At 46.4% G+C, this 24,635-nt stretch overlaps 1 long non-coding RNA gene across 1 annotated transcript; it reads left to right on the plus strand.

Annotated features, from left to right (window-relative positions):
* Window positions 1-17,201: 17,201 nt before the first annotated feature.
* On the plus strand, window positions 17,202-24,216 carry LOC146405824 (uncharacterized). The gene is made up of 6 exons (XR_014839057.1): window positions 17,202-17,404; window positions 17,946-18,101; window positions 19,852-21,783; window positions 21,913-22,011; window positions 22,650-22,711; window positions 23,289-24,216. It is a non-coding gene; the product is annotated as an uncharacterized LOC146405824 (long non-coding RNA).
* The last annotated feature ends 419 nt before the right edge of the window (window positions 24,217-24,635 follow it).

The raw sequence follows: 24,635 nt of genomic DNA on the forward strand, positions 1-24,635 counted from the left end.
TGGGATACACACACTTAGGGTAAGGCTGTCAGAGAGAACACAGGGTGTCCAGTTAAATTTGAATTTCAGATAAACAAAGAATAATTTTTTGGTATAGGTATATCCTGTTCTTTCTTTCTTTCCTTCCTTTCTCACAGCTGCCACTAAGACCTAGGGAAGTTCCTGGGCTAGGGGGCCAGCTGTGGAGGTACAGCTGCAGGCCTGTGCCACAGCCATGGCAACACTGGATCCAAGCGGCATCTGTGACCTAGGCTGCAGCCTACAGCAACGCTGGAGCCTTAACCCACTCAACAAGGCCAGGGATCAAACGTGCATTCTCTCAGGGACAGTGCCACATCCTTAACCCGCTGGGCCACAATACAAACTCCAAAATGTCTGTTCTCTATTTTATTATTTTAAATTTTTTTTTTTTGCTAAACCTGGCAGCACTAGCACAGGATAGTGTTAGAACTTGGGCCCTTGGGTCTATAAAGGACAACTGGTCTAAGGTCAGAAAGACAGAAGAGGGTCCTGCAGAATGAGACGAGCTGGGACTCATTCCTTGAGAGTCATCAATTTTAAAAGCAGAAGTCTCCTGTTCTGGGGCCCATGGACCCCAAGAATAGAAAAGAACAACTTGGCCGTTTCTGGGAACGTAGTTTTCCAATAATGTCCTCAATCCCAGGTAAAATGCCGCCAGCAGGGCACGAGAGAGACAGTTACAGCCCAGCCCAGCCAGCGTGTCACTGGCACTTCTTTGATTCTTCCGTCACTATTAGCAGATATAAAATGACAACTCCATGTTGCTGCAGTTTCATTTTCTTGATTATTTTAGAAGTTAACAGTCTCTCATTTGTGTAACATATAACATTCTTTACTATTTGTGTTTTCCTTCATGTAAAAAGAAATACCTTGTATCCGTTTATATTAATAATTTGAGGAATTCCCATCATGGCTCACTGGTTAACAAATCCAACTAGATCCAAGAGGATGGGGGTTCGATCCCTGGTGTCACTCAGTGGGTTAAGAATCCAGCATTGCTGTGAGCTGGGGTAGAGGTTGCAGACGCAGCCCAGATTTCATGTTGCTGTGGCTGTGGTGTAGGCTGGCAGGTGCAGCTCCCATTCCACCCCTATCCTGGGAACCTCCATATGCTGCGAGTGAGGCCCTAAAAAGACAAATAAAAAATTTGAAAACTCTTCACATATTATCATAGATCTTAGATTGCTGTGTGTCATATTTGAGAAAAACATTTTCTGCCTTGCTTCTTATGCTTTAATTTTAAATTTTAATTTACAGATATTTTCATGTTCATTCCCATGATTCTATCAACATGTTTTCATTTGCAGTTGCTTCTGTTACTTCAAACCAACAGAAAGTTGCCATTCTCATAAATGTTTTATTTTCTGCTTGACTTCCTATGTTTAAAAACATCAATGGACTCTTAAATCTAATGGTTCTCAAAGAGTGGTTTGAGAAATCTCTGCACCAGATTACCTGTTTTGTTTATTTCAATGCCCAATACCCACGACACACCTAATTAATTTCTCTGGAAGAATCACAGAAATGTGTATTTTTAACCTCCCTCTAGATGTTAAAAATTACATTTTTAAACCATACGAAATTTATTTCAAATTTATGTTCACAGGCAATAAATTGACTCAGAATAATTTAAGCCAAAAGGGAATTTTTTGGAAAGACTGAGATGAGTTTACAGAATTGAAAGGAAAGCTGGTGAGCGTGGCTTGGAGCGGGAATAGCCAGCCAGGCAGCTCTGGGGGTCTGAGCAGGAGAAGCCCCTCATGAGGCACAAAAGGAGCTCCCTGCTCTCTGCCCCTCCCCTTCCACCCCCAGAAGTACAAGCCTCGGGGCAGGGACTTCTGCCCGCACACAGTAGGTACTCAACACTCTTTCCCTCTCTGCTCCATCCAGTGTCTTGAGAAAGACTCCGACTGTCCTGGCTTGGGTGACAGTTAGTTACCCCTTGACCAGAAAAGCACAAAGAACCTTGATGCAAAGTCCACACTGTACACAGGAGCGGAGAGGTTATTCCCCCAAGTGAAAATCTGCTATTACAGGAAGGAGGTAATAGACTTTGATGACTTAAAAGTAATTTTCCAGTATATCATGGTAATGAGGTATGGTGCTAGGATGAACTTCTTCCCCAAAGTGTTCTCTAATTATTCCCAATATCACGTATTATTCATCCATTCTTCTGATTTTGTTATGTGGAGTACTTTACTTAAACACAGGTTATAGAAGATGCCGTAGTGGTGCAGTGGTAACGAACACAACCAGTATCCATGAGGCCACGGGTTCAATCCCTGGCCTTGTTCAGTGGGTTAAGGATCCAGGGTTGCCTCGGGCTGCAGTGTAGGTCGAAGACGAGGCTCAGATGCCAAGTTGCTGTGGCTGTGGTTCAGGCCTGGAGGCTGCAGCCCTGATTCAACCCTTAGCCTGCGAACTTCCATTTGCCATGGGTGCAGCCCTAAAACACCACCCCGCCCCCTGGGCCAAAAAAAGGTTACATTGTTACGCCCAGCCACACTTTACCCAATTTGCTTGCTACTCCACAAATCTGTAACTCTATGAGTTTGTAACACTAAATTCACTCCTATTTAAGACACAGGCTTTTCCCATCTCTTTCAGAACCATAAAGTAATTAAAGAGGCTACTCCTTGCACTACCCACAGGACTTCACTCTCCGCTAAAATGCTCCTGGTTTCAGTGATCTTGTTCTTTGCAATGTAAACATCTTGCATTGCCTGCTAGGGTTAGACTGTGTGTTTGCTTAGCAATTAGGGTTAGACTGTGTGTTTGCTTAGCAATGAACTCCACTCTGTTTTTCCTTCAGGGATGTTCCAGCCAGAGACTGATGGTAAGAGAACATACATTTTCTTCCTTGAACTTCCCTTTAAAGGTGATCCCAGCCTTCCTCGTGTGAATTCATTTTAAGAGATGGAAAGCTGCAGATGGTCAAACAGGAAGCCCTAACAACACGTACCTCTAATTTCCTAAAAGTTCCTTTAGTGTTCAAGGGAGCTGCTTCTGCTTAATATCCACCTAATGTTGCCTGAGCCCCCCCCTTATATTTTATTTATTTACTACGAAATGTCCATGTTCGTTGGGGGACTTCTTCTTATTCCTGAGGCTCCCTGGGGAATACTTCCTCACCGTAACAGGAACTGCAGCACAATATTTTAAATCAATTATACTTTAAACATAGATAATTGAAAAAATAGATATGAAAGTATAGTTCTCTGTGTTTGATCCAATTAAAAAGCGTGGTAGAGGAGGGAGTAGTGAAAACTTTGGCCCACAAGGATCCGCACCACACCAGCTAGAGCTCATGCTTATTACACCTCAGCCCAGAGGAAAGAGGAGACCTGCCCGCTGCCTGCTGGGAGGGATCTGGTTTTGTGAAAACCTAGTGACGGTATTTAAGCCAACATATTCCCCAAGAAAAAAGTCGTGATTTTCCTGGACAGACCAAATTAAATCTACATGAAATAAAGAAAATGTCTCTTCTCTGTAAGGACGCAGTCCTAGTAAAGATACTCCCAATTTTTGTTATGACTGAGTACTTTCTACCCCAACCTGAAATCTCTGGCAGAGTTTGAGTGATTTCGTGGGTTCACAGCTTCCCTGAGTCCAATGAGTGGGCCTTTGTTTTATATGTATATGATCAAATATCTCACTAAATACTTAAGGCTAAGAATATAGCTTTTCCTAAGAAGAAAAAAAACTAGCCTTAAATTCCCTGTTGAAGGATTGCAAGCGATACAAGGAAGACTTTGGTGAGAAAAACCTGAAAGTTCACACCAGCATATAGTACTTTCTGCAGTAAGATCCCGCCTGGGAAACAAGTGTTAACTGCTGCCAGCAAAGGCAGCTCTCCATCGCCTTTGTCATACAGAGGCTTCTCTTTGGGCCTCGAAAGACTCAGTCAGAGTTAAAGACGCAGAACGCCACAGGGAGCTGCTGACAGCTAGGGCTGAAGGGAGGACTCTGATTTATTTCTTGCTGGCCCTGGTTCTCTTGAGGCTACAATCCCGACCACAGAATTTCAGAAGCAAGAGCCCAGGAGCCTGAAGGGTGGGGCGGGGGTGGGGGCTCCACTTCAGATTTGCTGTTTATAAACTGGGTTGCTGTAACTCTGAGCAAGTCCTTTCACTTCTCTGTACACTAACTAGAAAACAGCACCGTTGACTGAGAACTGGGGTGTGGTTTCAGAGTTTGCAAACATAAACGACTGGGGGGACCAAGAGACGTGACCTCAGAACTGGGTTTGGATTGAGATGCCCAGAGAAAGAAACACGGGATCCACCTTACAAGTGAGGAGCTGCCGGATAACCCGAGCCCATGGCCCTCACTGTTGGTTATTCTCACACTTTTTGCAAAAGGTTAAGTGAAATCCAGTCTAAGTCTTTCGACAACATTTACCGTAATGTGCGACTACTTCAAATTGTGGCCAAGTCCTGCCCTCTAGCGGACTAAAAATTGCAATGTCTCTTACAATTAAGTTGTTTTTAAACTTTATGACAATTTCAATTGTTGGGTGGCCTCTGCTGGTATATAAGTCATGTCTTAGAATGTGAAACTAAGTGGGACTTTGAAATTCATCTGGTCTGTCCCATTTCATAACTCAATCCTTCTAAAATTGCACCTGGCTCTTGCTTAAACACCTAAAGACAGCAGAATAAAATGAGATTACAGAAACTTCTTTCCACATCTGATGAAATAGTTCTTTTCTTTCTCTCTTTCTGTCTTTTTTGGTTTTAGGGTTGCACCCCCAGCATATGGAGGTTCCCAGGCTAGGGGTGCTATCGGAGCCACAGCTGCCGGCCTACAGCACAGCCAAAGCAATGATGGATCTGAGCTGCATCTGTGACCTACACCACAGCTCACGGAAATGCTGGATCCTTACCCCACTGAGTGAGGCCAGCGATCGAACCTGCAATCTCATGGTTCCTACTAGGATTCGTTTCTGCTGCACCATGATGGAAACTCCAATTCTTTCTTTCTTTCTTTTTTTTTTTCTTCCTTTTTAGGGCTACACCCACAGCATATGGAGGTTTCCAGGACAGGGGTCAAGCAGAAGCTGTAGCTACCAGCCTATACCCCAAGCCATAGCAACACGGGATCCAAACCACCTCTGTGATCTATACCACAGCTCATGGCAATGCTGGATCCTTAACCCACTGGGCCAGGCTAGGGATCAAACCTGCAACCTCATGGTTCCTAGCAGTATTTGTTTCTGCTGTGCCATGAAGGGAACTCCCAATTATTTCTTTAAGGCCAATAAATTATCAGCAGCAGCCAGAGAGGAAGAGTATTTGAACCACAGTCTTCTAGGTTTGGTGGCCATGAAAAGAAAGAGATTCTGGTAAGCTTGGAGGACAACTCCTGAGGCCACACCCATCTCCCGAAAACAGTCAGCAAAACACTAGACATTCAAAATGATGTTGTCTAATTGAAAAGAAATCAAAAGCAGCAGTCAGTCTTAAATCGTACCATGAAGGTGAACGAGGGAAGACAAAGCGGTCTCAGGTAAAGTGGGAAAGATGTTCGGAAGAATCTATCCGCACCATTTCAAGGAAGCTATATGCCAAGATGCTCGCTGTTAAACGTGAGCAAAACGAAAAGTAGTACAGAAAGTATGCAAATGTGCTACAATGAAAGACTGAGTAATATATATCAGGGAAGACAGAGACAAAACAAACAAACAAATCTTCAGGAAGAAAATAAAACTCAAAGGAGAAATGCTGATTTCCTAGCAATGTTTCACTACAGAGAAAAATTAAGATATTAATTCAATAATTAATATATGAATTCAATAAAACAAGACCTCAAAGAAAAATAATAAAACAATTGACTAAGATGAAAGAGCTTGCAGAGCTAAGAAAAACTCAGAGAAATGAAGTAACATTGTTACTTCAAAGGAAAGAAAAAAGGGACTGAAAACATCCCAAAGAAGTGGCTGGAGAAAATCACAGCCAGTGTGGAGTGAAAAGACAGTGTGATTAAAGGAAAGAGGGAAGACAGAGAGAGAGAGAGAGAGAGAGAGAGAGAATCATCCAACGTGAGGATACCTGGACTCCCTGCAGAGGCAGAAAAGCTGAACTCAAAGACTTGTCCTAGGAAGACCTGCCTGAAAGGAAGAGCTGCATTCACAGGTAAGAGATGCACACTTTAGATCAAGCAAATTTGATACATTTTGGAGATTAATCCATTGTCAGCTGGTTGTTTTGTTTGCAAAGATTTTCTTCCACTCTGTGGGTTGTCCTTTCCTGTCTTTAATGGTTTCCTTTGCTATGCAAAAGCTTTTAAGTTTAATTAGGTTCCAGTTATTTTGTTTGTTTTTCTTTTATCTTTTTTGGGAAGCCCAGGGCATATGGAAGTTGCTAGGCTAGAGGATGAATCAGAGCAGTAGCTGCCGGCCTACACCACAGCCACAGCAACATGGGATCCAAGCTGCGTCAGCAACCTACACCGCAGCTCACGCCAGATTCCTAACCCACTGAGCGAGGCCAGGGATCGACCCAGCATCCTCATGGATACTGGTCAGGTTTGTCACCGCTGAGCCACAACAGGAATGCCCTGTTTTTATTCTCATTACTCTAGGAAGTGGATCCACACAGATACTGCTGTGATGCGCGTCAACAGGTTTTCTGCTTGTGTTTTCCTCTGAGAGTTTCGTGGTGCCTGGCGTTACATTCAGGTCTTTAATCCATTTCGAGCTTATTTTTGTGTGTGCTCTCAGATCATGTTCTAATTTCATTCTCTTGCATGGAGCTGTCCAGTCCCCAGCACCACGTATTAAGGAGACTGTCTTTTCTCCATTGCATATTTTTGCCGCCTTTGTGTAGATTAAGTGACCAACTGTGCGCGGGTTTATCTCTGGGCTTTCTATCCTGTTCCACTGACTGACACTTTGTTTTTGTGCCAGGACCATACTATCTTGATTACTGCAGCCAGCCAGACCTAGAAACCATCATACTAAGTGCAATAAGTCAGATGGAGAAAGACAAATAGCATATGAAATTACTAAATGGGGGGTCTAATAAAGAATGATTCAGGGGAACTTGTTCACAACACGGAAACAGACTCAAAGATTTCAAAGCAAGCTTACGGATACCAGAGAGGAAATGATAGGGGAGGGATAAAGTGGGAGGCTGGGACTGACGTACGCACTCTGCTAAAAGTGGGATGGACGAGTGGCAAGGCCCCACTGTATACAGCACAGGGAAATCCACTCAGCATTTTACAGTGACGCACATGGGCAAAGAATCTGAAAGGAATGGACACATATACATGTACGACTGATTCACATTTCTGTACCTTGTACATCAACCGTACTCCAGTAAAATTAAAACTTAAAAAATTCACAGAATTATATGCATGATTAATAAAAATAATACAAATGAAAAAAGAAAGAAAATTTGATACAGAATGATCAAAATTGAGATCTTTCCTGGTTAAACTATTAATTGTTAAGAATAAAGAAAAAATCCTTCTGACATTCGGGGAGACAAAGGCAAGTCAGCCTCAAGAGGAGAGGAAATAAATAGGTGGATCTCGAGCCTCCGCCGTGTCCACTCCACCACCTGAGACGGTGGGGCAATGACGACAACCTTCTGAGACAAACGGTGCGCCCCACGAACGCTGGACCAAGTCGGAGCGCCACCAAGTCCGGAAACAACAGACAGGTATTTTCTGGCGTGAAGGAAATTTAATACCTATGAGCTCACTTTAAAACAAAAACAAACTAAACAAAACTCTTTGACAAATACAGTTGACCTTTAAAAAAATAACAGTTTTGAATTGTGGGGATCTACTTGATGCATTGGTTTTTTTTTTTTGTTTTTTTTTTTTTTTTCAGTAAATACATTGGAAAATTCTTGGGAGCTTGGTGGCAATTTGAAAAAAACTTACAAACCAGGTAGCCCAGAAATATCAAAACAATTTCTAAAAAGTCGTATCATGAATGCGTAAAATATATGTAGATATTGGTCTATCCTTACACTGTGGAAGGGTGAGTGATATTTAATATTAATAATGTTTTCGTTTTCTTACTGTTTTATCACTTTGCTTGCAAAGAATTACATTACTGTGCAGTCTGCCCTGTCTCTCTCATAACTGGAGAAACTGTATCAGCCGACCATCCCAGGTACATGGTTTTTTTAAAAATGTTACTAATGTTTCCCATACTATACTATGACTATGATTGGAATGTTGTATACATAAAAATCTTATAAAACTCATTCATTACTATATAAGCTGGGCTACCATAAAGCAATTCTACTGCTACTTCATTATCAATGCATGATTGATATACCTGCAAATAAACCTGACTTTCTTCACATTATCCTTTCATTTTTGACGTCTAGTATTAGTAATATGTATAACATCTACAGTGTTTTATATAAGATAATATTAATGTAGCTACTGACAACTTATCTTGTAAATAGATGATGTAAACTTACTGTACTGATAAATACAGTACAGTATTATAAATGTATTTTCCTTATGATTTTTTTTTTTTTTTTGGTCATTTTAGGGCCACACCCGTGGCACATGGAAGTTCCCAGGCTAGAGGTCCAATCAGAGCTGTAGCTGCCAGCCTACTTCACAACCACAGTAATAACAGATCCAAGTCGCATCTGTGACCTACACCACAGCTCACGGCAATGCCAGATCCTTAACCCACTGAGCAAGGTCAGGGATCGAACCTGCGTCCTCATTTGCTAGTCAAGTTGGTTTCCACTGAGCCACAACGGGAACTCCCTTTATGATTTTCTTAATAACATTTTCTTTTCCCTAGCTTCCTTTATTCTAAGAATATAATATACAACATGTACAACATACAAAATAAGTGTTAACCAGCTGTTTATGAGTAAGGCTTCTGGTCAACAGTAAGCTATTAGTAGTTAAGTTTTACATGGAATCAAAAGTTCCATGTAACTTTTCAACTGTCCAGGGATCAGCACCTCTAACCTCCATGTCATTTAAGAATCAACTGCCATTCCACGTGAACAAGAGTTGAAGAAGAAAGAACTTGTGAGTGAAAAAACTTTGGAAGGGAGAACTAGTGTAAAATGCTGCTATGATCTGAATATTTGTGTCCACCAAAACTGGTATGTTCAAATTCTGATGCCCACAGAAATACTATTAGAAGACAGGGCCTCTGGGAGGTGATCAGATGGTGAAGGTGGCACCCTCACGATGGACTAATGAATGCCCTTATGGGAGAGACTCCAGAGCAGCCCTGCCCCTTCCGCTGTGTGCAGACACAGCAAAACGATGGCCAAGCAGGAAACGGGCCTCCCTAGACACCACATCCACTGAGGGCAGCATCTTGGACTTCACTGCTTCCATAACTGTGAGAAACAAATACCCGGGGTCTATAAGCCAGCCAGCTTTTCATATTTTTGCTATAATACCCCAAATGGACTAAGACAAACGCCAAGTTTACTTAATCTCAGAGCTAAAGGTAATCACATGTAGGCATGAAGGAAGCATGAGAGAATATACACAGCAAAGCCTGAGCAAGGCCAAAGTGGCACAAGCAAAATCTGGACAAGTGAGGTGGAAGGAAAGCAAGCCCAGGCATGCTCTTCTTTGGCAGCAGGGTGAGCGGACTGCAGTCCACACCAAAGCCAGCCCCGCATCCACGTGTGTAGAAGACTTCCCGGGACACTGTCACGCTCAGCCACCAGCCATCGCCCCTGACGGCGTCCTTGCTGTTATGGCTGAGTAGAATGGCTATGACCCTTCGCAAAAAAACGTCTGCTGACTTGTTGAAAAGATGGAGACGATATCAATGTATCTACATTACATAAATACATCCACATAACGACAATCGAAATACATACCTTAAAAAATGAGGATGTCTTTCAAATTGCTATGGTATATGTATTTTTTTAACCATAGAAGAATCGTCATTGAGGACATATTTTTTTCTTCTCTTTGGCTGCGCCCATGCACGGCATGCAGAAGTGCCAGGGCCAGGGCTCAAGCGCACACCACAGCAGCGACCTGAGACACCGCAGTGGCGAAGCTGGATCCTTAACCCGCTGTGCTGCCAAGGGAACTCTTAGTAAGAACACTTTTACGTTTTTATCCAACCTATCTATGTATACATGCACATGTCAAAAATAATGTTCATTGAATATTAATGCTTTTTACTTCTTTTTTCTTCGTAGGGCCACATCCATGGCATGTGGAAATTCCCAAGCTAGGGATCAAATCGGAGCTGCAGCTGCTGGCCTACACCACAGCCACACGGGAGCTGAGCTGCATCGGCAAACTACACGGCTCACGGCAACGCCAGATCCTTAACCCACTGAGCAAGGCCAGTGATGGAACCCACATCCTCGTGGATACTAGTCGGGTTCTTAACCTGTTGAGCACTGTGTCTATGGTCTCACGTGTGATTTTCACCGTAAGCAACTGTTTTAATTGCTTAATTGATTTTTGCCCATCTCCCACTTAGAGCCTAATTTCCATGAGAGCAGGGACCTGCTTGTCTTCTTGATTGTTCTATCTTTAGCAACTAGCTGGTCTTAGCAATTAGTTAAGTCCCAAGTAAGCACCTGTTGAAGGAACGAGTGAATGGATTTACACCATAAATGTACTGGCTGCTCCCTCAAGGCTATTATAAAAAGAAAGAGTGTGAAAGCCCCTGTGATCGGCTGAATTGCGTTCCCCCCCAAATTCATATGCTGGATATGCATTTTGTAGCTCACACGTGTATGTAAATTTCTTTCTTATCAGGAGGAAAAGACTGCCTCAACTGTGTTTATTTCACTTGTTACCGGTGAGTCTTCCCAACACTGCCTGCCTTTACCTCACTATGAGGGAGAAAGAACTGCAGGGAAGGGAACTAGGGGAGAGGAAGGTGCTTCTTCCTGCGTCCTAACTTTCAGCCTAAGTGTTGTCTGACACCCAGCGTCACGTGAGTAGAAAGGCCGTGAAGGAGGTCCTTGGCCATCTGTGTGTCTTAGAATGCCTCGTCTGTTTGCTTTTTCCAGAGCAAGTGCGGCTTTGAACAGAAGCACAGCCTCTGCGTGGTACACACAACACACTCACCTGGTCCTCGCGTGGAGGCTCACTGACCTTCCACGCAGCATGGGTGCAGCTGAAGTCTGTGCCTGTGGCACGTATGAATGCTCCACATGAAGGCGGCTGTGAGCAAAGGCAGGGGACACGTGTTACTATGTGTGTGTCTGCGCTGCCTGCATGTATGTTCCATTGTCCCAGGAGACGTTTGGACAAAACACGAGTGCAAAGATGACATTATTAAGAAGTTCAAGATAGCAACAACAAAGCATTAAAATAAACACAGGACCTGCTGAGCGAGGGGTCGCTGTGCAAGTAAATACTCTGACGGCACGCCTGTGAAGCCTGCCCTGAAAACACGGGGACGCCGTCGCTCAAAGGCAAAGAAATCAGGTGGGCCCCCGACTGACTGACTGCAAACACACTGCGAAAGAATAAGCATCCTGCAGCAGTCCCGACCCCCTCCTGCAACAAAGTGCTCAAGTCAAGTTCAGTGTTCGGCCTTAGGAACAGAGACAGCAGCTGAGGACTGAGTGCCACCAAGTTTCACCGCTGATCTGTGGTATCTGAGGGCTGGTGCGCTCTGTAAGACCGAGGACCTGCAAAACACAAAACCCTCTTTCTAGGGAAAGTGCTCCTGAGTTCTCAGAGACCAGCTTACACATCTTCCTGGGGACTCTCCCTGTTTTCAGATAAAAATAGCCCACGTCTGTCAGTCTGGGACAACAGTCGGCTCTTTAACGAGGCAGAGCCCAGCTGGGCCCGCTGGTGAAATCATGAAAAAGTGGATGGAAGCCACCAGGGCCCTGGAATCCGTGAGCTGGCAGCCAAGTGACCAGAGCGGGGTGAGCACCTCGATAGGAAGTGTGTGACCTTAAGAGCTCACTGTCCAACACTGTCTCACGTCTCACTTCTGCCAGAAAAGAGAGTTGGATTTGATGATCCCCAAAGGCCATACTGAGCTAAAAATAACCAGAACCAGCAAAACCGCGTGACCCTAGAGAAGGCAGAGAGAAAAGAGTGACAAAGTCACGTGGAATAACTTGCCCGTGAATAACGAACGGGAGACGCTTTCAGAAACCACGGTGGATTGGTCCTAACCCGCTCTCCACAGGTCTTGGAAGTTCCTGGCTGCCTACGGTCTGACCTCTCCGAGGCCGAGGGAGTGTGGGCTGGGGCAGCGCTCAGCAGCAGCTTTCCTGGCCGCCCACGCGGGGCAGTGCCTTTCCTCCAGTTGCTCTCTAGGACAGCTTGGGCCAGCGTGTGACCCAGAGCCAGAGGAAGGTGCTGAAGGGCTTGTGACTTTTTATCTCTACTATTTTTCTCAGTAGCCCCTTCTTGGTGTCTGACACCTTAGGTCTCTAGGAACATGGGTGGAAACAGAGCTGTCAGGGGCAGAGGCTCGGAAGAAAGTAAGATGGGGTGAACAGCTGAGCTCTTGTTTGATGCTGAGAAGCTGGGTGACCGCAACCTGGTCCCTCCTTCCTGTGGTTACTGTTTCTTTCCCTCGCCAGCATCTCCTCTCAGGTGACAGTACCCTGTCTCTCACCTGTGGACACACCTGTCTTCTACCAAGAAACCCTGATGTTTCCATGTGACTGGCTCCTCCCGGCTCTCAGGGATGCTCTGTCTCCATCAAAGGGCCACACCCTATCCCTCTGGGCTCAGTGATGGATCAGGGCTAAGAACAGGACCTGATTAGAACCTCTGTGAAGACTTGAGACCTGCTTCTGGAAGAGAAGAGCCTGGAATCTATTCACTAGACTTAAAGGCCTGATTTTGTGAGGCCTGGAGCTGCCGTACCGTCTTGCTATCATGAATATGAACTAATCTGAATGAAGCCAACAAATGTATGAAGAAAAGTAGAACAAATAGAAAAGTACAGACAATGGGCCTCACTGCCATTTTCCGAACCTCTGGATCAAACTGTGCCCTAAGTCAAAAGGAACGCCAGACCTCAGCCAATAAATTCCTCTGACTGTTTAAACGGAGACTCTGGTCACTTACAAGAGTAACAACCCTAACCATACACTTGACCTCTCTGAGCCTCGGCCGTTTTGCGGTTAGTAGTTAGCACGTGCCTGGGTAAGCGCCTTAGCACATCCAGGTACGGCCATAATACCAGGGTGGTAGCGAAGACAACTTTTCAAAACGCCAAGGACTGGCTTCTTCACCCAGCCAGAGTCACACTTAACAGAACGCATCTCAAGGCAGCCTGTACAGAGGTAACTGTAATTGTTCACACGCGATTCTGTCCTTCGAGCTGGATGCCTCCACCCAGATGTCGCACAGCCACTCCCAGCTGGCAGGTCCCAGACTGAACGGGGATCCTCCAGCCAGCCCAACCCCCACCCTCTGAAAATGAATGGCATGGCCGCTGACCCGGTCGCCCAAGCCCGAAACCTCTGTTCCCCTTTGCTCCCTCCCCTTTCACGACCCATTCCACCGGCGAGCCTCTGAAGTCTGCCTCCCTAAAAGCTCCATCCCTTCCCCTTTCCCTCCAACGCTCCTGCCCCTTCTCTGTCGGGCCACCCATACCCTGGCCGACCACTGGAAAAGATTTCCGAGTGGTCTGAGACGCTCTTTCCTTCTGGGTTTTGGTTCCTCCCCTCATTGCTTCCTGCCTGGAAGCCCAGGAGCGCTGCTGCTGCCACCACCTGGGCTTGACTGCACGTGACGCTGTGGTCCTCTCTGTCGATAAAACTCACCTAGATGGTTCCAATGTAAGGTTCCTCTGTTGCCCACTGGGACCCTAACCCTCTGCCACCACCCCACGAGCACTGCACTCCAGTAAGGGGGACCCTGTGGGCGCCCCCTCCCTCGCCTCCTCTCCCAGACGTGTGTCACGCAGCCTGGCGGGGAGGACGGAGGAAGCTGAGCAGCCCTGGTGGCGAGGCCAGCTTTGACTTCAGGAAGCCTGAGGACGTGTGGGGAGAGGGGTGTCCCGGCCCCAAGTGTTGAAACGCTTTTTAGAATGAGGGCGAACCCCTCTTTGTCCCTTGCTGGGGCCCTGAGGGCCGGTGCTGGAGCAGGAGGAAGAACACGGCTGCCCACCCTCACAGCCTCTGGTGCCAGACGTAATTACGCTTCTAACCACACACTGGCTTGGTCACCACAGACCTTTCTTTGGTAATGGGTATCTTCTCTTTATTGAGTCTCTTACTAAAGCTCCGCCTTGACTGCTTGTGGGCGGGCAGTTCTCGGGCAGCTCGGGGTTGCTGCCACCTGCAGGCAAGACAGGTGAGAGAAGCAGGACTCACAGGGGACCCTCTGCACCTGAGAATGTCGTATTTGTGTAGCGCATTTAACAAGGGCTTTCGTCTCCAGCAGCTGGCACGTGGCTGTCTTCAGTGACTGTTTCGTAAATGATGGCATGATCTGTAGAGTCATTTTCTCCTTTTTGAATAATCCTATGAAGTAGTCAGAACAGGGACGACCATTCTCACTTTACAGAAAAGGAAACGTGGGCCCAAAGTGGTGGCCCAAAGTAAGTTTCCTGAGACCACAGAGCTCACATTACAGCAGCTCAAACCAGAAGGCAGACGTGCCAGGCACAGAAACCAGGGCACTGTGAGAGGAGACTGGCCCACTGTCAGAAAGGAGAAGGGCCCCTGGATGGGGCGGAGGCTGGATCACGTCCCACCTCAACAGGCACGGCCACGGCACAGCTGGGAGCTGCCATGGGGATCAGATGAGTAGGCAGAAGTTCAGGCTGCTGAACGGCTGAGGATTGAGCAAAAGGAAAAAGACCTTCGGGTGCCAAGACTCCAGGGAAGTGTTTGTTGACTTTTTGCTTCATATCAACTACTTCCAACTAGGCTTTGAAGCTAACTTTTTGATATAAGGGCTCCCTGGGGTGGGTGGAGAGTTCAGGACCTTGCTGCCAGGTTCTCGAGGCAACCACAAACCCACAGCAGCTCTAGGAAGATGCCTGAAATACATGGAAAGTGGTGAGGAACTACAGAGAAAACAGAGAGAACTCCCAGGAAAGGGGAGACAGAAAAACAAGAATTTAAAGGGCAAGGCACGAGCTGCCTCAGGGATGGGACACCAGCCATCGGCCTAGTGCCTTCGGGATGCCAAGACTGTCCCATGCAGAACCGACCTAGGAGGGCTCCAAAGGAAGCATCAGCCCTAGCTCTCAGCCACATCTCTTCAAGTGCATCTCTGGGTGGTGAGATCTGCTGAAAACCTCCACGGGAACATTCGCTGCCCTGACTGCGGACCCCTTGCTGCTCATCACCCGACGAAGTCTGCGCCTCTCCAGAGTCCACAGGCACGGCTGAAATTCTCTCTCCCCCTCCAAGTGTCTTCTTGAATCCGGGCATTTGTGCACGTTTCTGCCCCCTTGGCTAACTCCTGTCGATCCTGAGGGTCGAGGGTCAGTGTTACTTTCTCCAGGGTCACCATCTGACCCCATCTCCACTCCCAGAGTAGGTCCGGCCTTCCTTTTATCTGGTCCTGTGAAGTCGCGGACTTTTTATGATGGCCACACAGCCAGCTCTGTTAAGGGTATATGCGTTGTATCCTCAGCTACATCACCCACATGAAGCGCAGGTCCTGGCCTCAGGAAGTGTCCATTAAGTCTCTCTTGAGACTGGCTAAGCCTCCACAAATAGAGGGAGGAATACTCAACATCTCTATAAGCACATTCTATCTCACCGAGCAAGGTGGGACGGGGAAGGAACTGTGTGTGTGTGTGTGCGTGTGTGTGCGTGTGTAGCTGGGGTGGGGTGAGAGTGGACTTGAACAAAGAGGATTTTCCTAAGGACATAAACCTGGAGAAATAGCTAACCTTTAAGCTAGGAGTCACCCAGGAGCACATTATCTCCTTGATAATTGTGCAGTTATAACTGCCTTTTCTGGAAAGAGGGGCCTTCCTGGATGTGCTGGAGAGATTTAAGTAGGAATCAAAACCCACCAAGTGCCTGGTTAGGTCAGAAAAGACATCACCCACAAATGAGTAAGACAGCCCATGCGGGGCCCACAGAGTCACCCCAACTAGAAGTTCCAGCCAATTGCTGACATGCAAGAATGCCCGGCACTGTTGCCAGATCTCATGATTTTGCCAGAGAAGCCAGAAGCTCACATAGTCTCTGTCTGTGTGCGTAAACATAACCTTGTATTATTTTAAAAAGCAACTTGTATGAGCCCAGAGGTGCCGGTGTTTGACCTCTGCACCAACACGTCTGGCCTCCCATGGGTCTGTTTATCCAAACCTGTGGACACCAAAGCGCCAGAGAACACTCCACAGAAAGTGATCAATACATGAATAACTAAATAAGGACAGACTTGTGTGTGTCAATGACTGGCGACTAGTAGGTGGCCAAAAAATAGCTGCCGAGTGTGAGAAAGAAAATGAATGAGTAATAAATGTATATCTGCAGTTCATGATTTCTACCACTAGGTGGCAGACTTCCGTTTTTTTCTGCAGACAGAAGCACCATGTTGGAGATTTGAGGGGCAGGTTTATCTTAAACCAAACAATTCTCTAAAGAAATAACATCTTTTATTAGGCTTGTTTTTTTAGTATTAGTATTTAGTATTTAGTATTAGTAACTGTTTTTTCATTGTCTTTGCTCTCCCTTCTCACGTCCCACCCCAGTCAGCTCTGGACACAAAGTCATTAGGAGAAGGCGGCTTTCCTTGGTGTGCGTAGTATCGCGCTTAGAATAAATGCCAGGTGGTGGGGCCAGGGCAGGGGCACTGTACCTCCACAAAAGCTCACAGTCTCCTGGGGTAAAGAGACCATGAACGCAGCCTCCGTACAATGCATTTGATAGCCTAGCCGTGGCGCATGGGTGCTGCTTCACGGACCTACGGAAGAGAGACACTCTGGTGGTTGAGGAAGGTGAGTAGCTCCCGGGATGGATGGACTTGGGAGGGTGAGAAGGAGTCCACCAAGGTGCAGAGGAGGAGGAACACTCACCCGGGCATCAAATAACCACTGAGCCACTATCTGTGCGCGCCTGGGGCTCTGCTGGCCACTGGGGATGCAGCAGTGAGAAGAAATCAAGGGCCTTGTCCTCAAGGAACTCACAATGCAGTGGGAGAGACTTTTAATAAGCAGGAGAGGAGGAAACAGGCTTTTTTTTTTTTTTTAAAGTATAGTTTGTGGGAAGAACTAGGAAGGAACGAAGCAGGATGCTATGTCGGAAACAGGAAACAAGAGCCGCACTACATAGGGTGGTTCTCTGAACACTCAGAGGAGGTGGCATGGCAGCTGCAACTGAAGGATGAGAAGCACCAGTCGTAGGAAGAAGATGGTGAGGCTGGAGTGGGGGCCCAGGATGCTTCAGCAGAGCGAATACTCAATGCTCTCTAGGAAGGAGACTTCCAGCCACTGTGAAACCATTTCTGCAAGGTAGGGAAAACTCCCAGTGTGTTTGAGGAACAGCAAAAAAGTTCCTGTTGTATTAAGACGTGCAGTGGAAAGGGGGATTTGCATTTGTGGGAGCTGAGGCCAAAGACGTGGGAGTGCCCTGTTTGCAGAGGGCCTCAGACTTGATCTTAAAATTCAGGCTTTCACAAACAAGTGTCCTACCTGTAGCAAACTTAGAATTTCTGCCACAGCCTCATTCCATCAGAACTATTATTCCCTTGTTTTTCTTTCAATAAACTTAATTTTATGTAGATATTTTAAAGGAAAGCTTAATAATATTGTCAATACCACGTATAGAAAAACGGTGTCATTTGCCATAAAGAATAGGTAACCAGAAAAATAAGCCCAAGACCAATAAAGTTATAAAATTCTCACAAACCTCCTAAAATTTGTTCAAAAGACTCACATGCCCTATAGGACGTGGGGACGGAGGATACTGAGGAATTTCAAGTGGAGGTCTAAGGAGATGGGATTGCATTTCAGAAACCCATTTTGAAAACACCCTTCCACCTATATCTCCTAGAAAACGTGGCGGTGATCCTGGCAGCTGTGAAAAAGGGATATTCCTGGACGAAACCTCTTCAGTCCAAGGGGCTTTCCAGTGAAGGGCTGTGTGAAGCCAACTCTGAAAGCTCTGATAAACATGAAGTTACCACACAAAAATTCAGGGAGAGACCGGGTAAGAACAACCTGCTGACTCAAATTCCCATGTTTAGTATCAATTTCCTCCAGCTTGAGGAGGACTGCTTAGCTACTTGGCAACTGGTAAGCAAAGAGATTTAGATAAAGCTCCTGAAAATGAGGAACCAGCTCATCATTCTTGACTGGGGAAAGCCACAACACCAAGTGTGATACACCCTTTTGTTCTTCTTATGAAATCCTATCTGGCAGATTAGGCAAAGAAGTCCAGTTAAGCGCCCGTCCCTTGGGGAAGTTAAGACGTTTATTTTGCCACTTGGCAAATATTTATGAAGCTCCTAGAAAAAGTCAGGTACTGGGAAGAAATCAAAAGTGCTTAATGGGGATACAAATTCAAATGCCTAACAGGTGCCAGGAAAGACCCGTTAATGAAATAAGCAGCCTAGTGGCACACAACAGGGCGCGGCGGGGACTGCGGTGAGCTAGAGTGCACCCCCATTTGAAGGGGAAACAGTGACTTAGCTCCAGTCAAAAGGAGCAAGGCGGGAGTGGAGGGCCTGTGTTGGCAGGACTTTGGATATTTTCACAGAAAAATTATTGCACCATGGTCACTATATTCAGGGGGAAAGTTAGAGATGGACGAATACCTCTATGGTTTTAAAAACTGACAGCAATTCAAAAAAGTTTTAAACACTCTAAGGGCCAAGGGAAAAGCTCTCTACAGGGAGATCACAATCCACGGGCCCCCGTGGGTGACCCCGGAGTGTCGCAAAGTCTCGGGCTTTGGGGGGCTTGTGTGTGAGGAACTCCAGTAGAGAACACAGTGCTACGTGCTGCGTGAGCAAGACAAAGCCCTGAAGGAATTCAGGGGAGGAGGAGTGATGCGAAGTGCAGCCCTAAGTGGGAGGAGAGGCTTTCACAAGGCCATTGCTGGCCACAGGTTCAGAAGCCCGCTGAACGCAACGAGGACACGAAAGAGACTCCAGGGAGCCCGAGGCTGGTCAGGAAAAGAACCGATGGCAGAGCATCAGCACATCCCAGAGAGTATGTGCAAGATGTACAAGTCTAGCCTTTACTCGGACATTCGAAACTGCGCTTTCTTGGGCTGAGAATTACACACCCAAATTCAAAACTCTGTCTTAAAGGCCCTTTAAGAATGCCTGCTCCAAAGCAGTGCCCCCAGATGCCGACTAAAACAAGGTATGTGATTCTTTTGTCCCCCACCCCACCAGATGCAAACAAACTAGGATTCTTCAGTTGTCAGGTTTTCTCCCTGGGAGCGTGTAGCCTCTGCCTGCACACAGAACCCCAGCCAAGTAGGCTGCAGGGCCAGCCTCGGGCCGTGGTAAAGCACTGTCGTAGCCCAGAGGAGAAAAAGCTTTCCTGTTCTTGGTCCACTGGGAGCAGGTGCCATTTTGTCATTCACACCCAGCCACTGTGTCAGAGTGGCCCACAGACGGCATAGGAATTGCTGTGTTTCCAAGTCCCCTTCCTCCAAACAGTATCTAATGACCAATTCCACAACCCTTACGCTGACACAGGGTATACAGAAAATGCAGCCAGACGTACATACTGAATTTTCTTGGACTTGAGGCTGGGATCTGTGTTCAACACAGTAATGTAAGTCCAAGAAGTCCGCCTCCATTTTTCCAACCTAGAAAAACATTCTATCCGAACCGTTCCCTCTATGCCTTAGTCTTCAACTTCTTTCAGGCATATCTGGGCTCGGTTTTCCTGTCAAAGAAGCCCAGCGAGTAGGCCCTGCTGATTCACTATTATTGTTGCCACAGGCAGACTTTTCTGGGCTCCAAGTCTGCTGTCCTCTCACCACTGATCATCCTTCCTGAAGGGCTGCTCATCTAAACGCCAACCTACCCTAACAGCTCTTGCATCAAACTGCGCTGTCACAGAAAAGACTCAGGACGAAGGTGGAATTCTCTGGCTCTTTGAACCACATACCTTTCAAAAACAAGGAAGGCTTTCACACACACGGGTCGTCTGCTTCCTCAGGGTGCGCCTCCTCTTCTGAGGTACAACTATTCTCTTCCAGCCCAGATTCCAGTAAAAATACAGGTTGTCCATGCTCCCTGAGCTGTGAAGTGAAAGCATCTGGATAATGGGAAAGCCTTCAGACTATTAAAATGAATGACTCCATAAAGCTCTGGCAGCTGCCATTAAAATAGCAATATTTGCATTTTGTGGACCACATATGCTGCCCAAAATAAAATGAGGGGAATACCCTTGACTCCGGCAAGAGGAACTGATTCCAGGAAACTGGAAGCTGCCATCAGAAGGGGGGAAAACGCCCAGGCAGCTTCATGCACTTGTGTACTTGACGCGGGGGGATAACGAGACCTTGAGACGGTATTCCTTTCTGTTGTACATATTTTGTAGTTTATAAACGTGTTCACTCGTGTCACCTCGTTTCATTTTCACAGCAGCCTCGGGTGGGGAGGAGCAGGAGTGCGATAATCACAAAGCAGCAGGAGCACAGGGAAAGCGTGTGCGGGATAAGGCGTGTTGCTGCCAAGTGTCCCCCATCCTTCCAGCTCTCCCCTGGGGAACACCCCCACCCCATCTTCAGTCCGCGTGCTTGGGGGGATCTGACAACACGTTTCACTGTTCTAAGGATGGGGCTTGTGAACCACAGTACTAGACTTTCTAGGTCCCAGAAATCTCTTCAGAGATGGGCCTACAGACTTGTTGAGAGTTAGTAAGATCAAGAAGACTGTGCTAGGTGGCTGGAGAGCGGTGTCCACTCTCCCTCTTACCATCACGTGGTGCGTGGCAGCGAAGCCATGAGGGCGGAAGGGAGGCCCACTACACGGAGTAACCCTGGTCCGGGTGAAAGGACTGACTTTCCCGCCTTGGAGCAACGGCAGGCATTTCCTTTCGTTTTGTTTCGTTTTGTTTTGGCTTAAGTTGGGCTGGATTTGTTGATCCCTGCCACCAAGAGGCGACGGCAAATGCTCAGGGAGCTCACAGCGCTCACTCCCCCAAAACTTCGCTTTGCTCGCAGGCAGCAAAGGCCTCTAGCCCCTATTCAGTGTCACCTTTTTGCACGCCTGGGTGCTGTCCACTGCACTCTCTCTCTCTACATGTGGGGACGGCAACTCTGCCGTCTAAAAATTCCTGCCTCCTGACCAGCCAGCGGATTGCGTATCCTTGGCTCAGGTGCACCCCATCTCCCTGCCCCAGCCCACAGGGGCCAGAAGGCGGGGGTGGGGAAAGGCCAAACAGGTGATAAGGCGCAGGACGTGGTCACTTAAGAAGCAGAGGCTGAGAAAAGGCAGCTCCCTTCGAAAGAGGCCACAGCCCTAGTAAACCTTTCTATGGCACCAGCGCTGCTCAGAGGAGTCTTTGGGACCCACCAATTGCTACTGGTATCATTTTTCATTTGACTTTTGTGATCATTCTAACACTTTTAATACTTGTGCACCTGCACCACCACCTTAGGGGATTTCAGCACCTGTTTCTGTTGTGCTTTTAAGGAAATGGGCCTTGGCCCCAAGCAATACTACTTGGTTGTCATGGCTAATGAAAAAAAAATTGAGGTAGTCTTCATGAAAAAGTCATGTGTTCACAGTAAGTGAAAGCCAGATGACTTCACGGACTTTCATGGAATGAAAGCTTCGCAGCAGTGCAAACAAAACCTGTGATGGGAGATGCGAGGCTCACGGGAATGCCGACAAGCCAAACTCCCAGAGACCTCGTCAGAACAGGTGTGAGCAGAGAATTCCTTTCAGCCAAATAGGATTATCCTTCGCACTTAATTAAGTTTGTCCACTTAAACTGGAGTTATTTTGCCATTTGGCTTCATTTAATGTATGACTTTGTTTTTGCTGTTTCAGTTATAGACAAGCTACAAAATGAGCCAATTACCCCAAGGTTTGTGTTTGTGTACACGTGGAAAACAAGATACTCAAAGAAACACGTCAACGCAGGGAACTGTAAGGATCGCTTTTTCCTTTACGGACTGGGGTCGGCGCCTCAGGCGTGAAAATCAGGTGGTGGTGTTTCTCGCACAGCCTCCTGGGGCTGTGGCCCCACAGCACCCTCCCAAGGTTCCTCCTGCCTCTGGCCTCTCGGCTCCTGGCGCAGAGCTCATCTTCCTCACATGCTTTCTCCCCGCCAGTCCTGGACCCGAGAACGTCCTGCGCTTTCCACGTGGCTGCACACACCTCTCTCTAACGCGAGCCCGAGCCTGGCCGAGCACACCGGCCTGGCTTTCCTCGCTCATCTGTACTAGAGCCGGGGAAAGACTTTAGCTGGGTCCCAAACACATCCTGTGCCTTTCTTCTGCCTTTGCTGGTGCTCCTGACCCTGCCTCTCCATTGCTGATCTTCTCTATATAAATTCTTCCCAAGGACTCCCAGTCCTATTTTCACTGCCAGGTCTCACTGCTAAGTGTCTACATAAATTTAGCCAATGGTTCTAGCCCGGAGTATATAACTTCTATGGGAAGCTGTCAGTAGTTCTGTGCTTGATAGTTTTCAAACTGTGCGCTGTCTGCTAATGTTATCTAGTGTTTTCCACTGCAAGCTCTGCCTCAAAGTCTCAGGATGTCTCTTGGGAATTTTATCCACAGGCAATATAAGTGGTGATGCACTGCCTTCAGTTTCATTGTCCAGATGGAGAGAGTTCCTGAAGGTAACCAAGAATGAGAATAACATGTTTTATAGACTGGGTGCATATGTGTACTTGCTAAAATGTCATAACCATTCAAAATGAAATAAACGGCTCTGAGAAACAAAATGTTAAATAAAATAAATATATGAGGCACATTTTTTCTTTAGCTCTGGTCTTACCGGTTCTCCATTTCTGCTTAAAAATTATTTTATTCTTTGTATTTTTGCTGTTTGATAAGACTCCATGAATCTTTAAAGCTTTCACCTTAGAGTCAAAAGTTTTTCTTGGGCTTACTTGCATCTGGTATCTTTTATTTTTGGTTGTCCCACCGCATATGTAAGTTCCCTGGCCAGGGATCAAATCTTAACCCGCTGAGCCATGCCAGGGTACAAACCTGTGCCCCCTGCAGTGGCTCAAGCCACTGCAGAGACCACCCCAATCCCACTCTGCCACAGCAGGAACTCCTTATACCCGGGATCTAAAGGATCTAACCCAGCATGTTGCTAGAGCAGCTCCCTCTTCCATTCCCTTCCTTCCTTCCTTCTCTGCCTCAACAAGTAATCACTGAGCAACCCCTATGTCCCGGTCTGTGTCATAGGTACTGGGGCAGCAACAGAAGCCTGTCAAATGCGATTCCTCTCCTAATGAACTCAGTGTCAAATAGGCACCTCTGCTGAAAACCTGTTTTTAACCAAAGCTCCAGGTTTTTGATTTTCAACAAATACAAGGAAGCAGCTATTAAGAGAGAAAATAAGATAAGTGTCTCCCTTCTATCTACAGCTCATAGACATCTCATCTTCCTTTTTATTGGCCTCCAAGAAAAAAAAGAATTGTGAGCCAGCATTTATTACACTCTAAGAAATGGGTCGTACCCTGATCAGCAGTGCTGAAAAATGCTCATGAGTCCACTTTGGATGGAACCACTGCAAGGAACTCTGTGACTTGAATTTGGTGATTCTGGTGGGCTTCGAGTCACAGAAGCCTTTGCATCTCCTTTCACACCAGCACAGAGCTGGGCAGGGAGCCCAGGGCCTGGCACACAGGGCATCTTTCCTGTTTATCACAGAGATGGTTTCACAGAAGTACGAGCCACCTCAGCTGGACCAGTCCAGGTCCCTGCCTGGGAGCTTCTGCTTTGGAACAGAATGAGCATTCACTTTCCCTTTTGGGTTCAAGGAGCAGGAAAAAAAGTGTGAACTGCCTTACTGCCTAAGAACGGAAAGATAGACACCTGCTATATTTGGAAAGAATGAAATGAACTCATGGAAGAAAAGAGAGTGAAAAGAAAGGGAGAAAGTTGTGTTTTGATGACATCATTTGACCCCTCGATACGTCTGCACATAAAGCAAGACATTTTGCATAAAATGGTTTTGTTTATGTCATTTGTAATTGGAAAAGTCGTGATTTCCAAGAAGTTCCGTTGATTGTTAACTGTTACTTGTGAAAGTTCATGAAAAGATAGTTTCCTAATTCTTACTTACTATTTAAAGGGATGTGTGTGTACATATAAAAGTAAGTATACGGTGTGTGTGCATCAATGAATGGTCCTTCTGAAAACATGAAAAATAAGTGAGGAGGAATTCTGAGAGGAGATTTAAGCCTTGAAAAGTACGGCTTCCTCATAGGTAACCAGAGCTAATTACTACACCATGGATTAAAGCAGGTGAATCAAACTATTTGAAGAACATCTGTTGAGCAGCTACCTTTTAATTCATTTGGGACTACTAATATAAATACGCGACAAATTTTTTTCTTTATCACCCAAAATACACATGCCATACTTGCTGTTCAGGATTTTGCTCTGATCACGTAACGATATACCTTTGAGCTACAATAAAACTCTACTTCATTCTTCCTTTATGGCTTCATGCTTTTCCACTATACAGATGTTCCATAAATTTTTAATAGTTCTCTACTAATGAACAACCAAGGTTTTTTTTTTCCA

The sequence above is a fragment of the Sus scrofa genome, chromosome 2 (genome assembly GCF_054392235.1).
Source record: "Sus scrofa isolate SSC_HxYL_T2T_F1_AM1 chromosome 2, Sscrofa_HxYL_maternal_Yorkshire_Landrace_v2.0, whole genome shotgun sequence".
NCBI lineage: Eukaryota > Metazoa > Chordata > Mammalia > Artiodactyla > Suidae > Sus > Sus scrofa.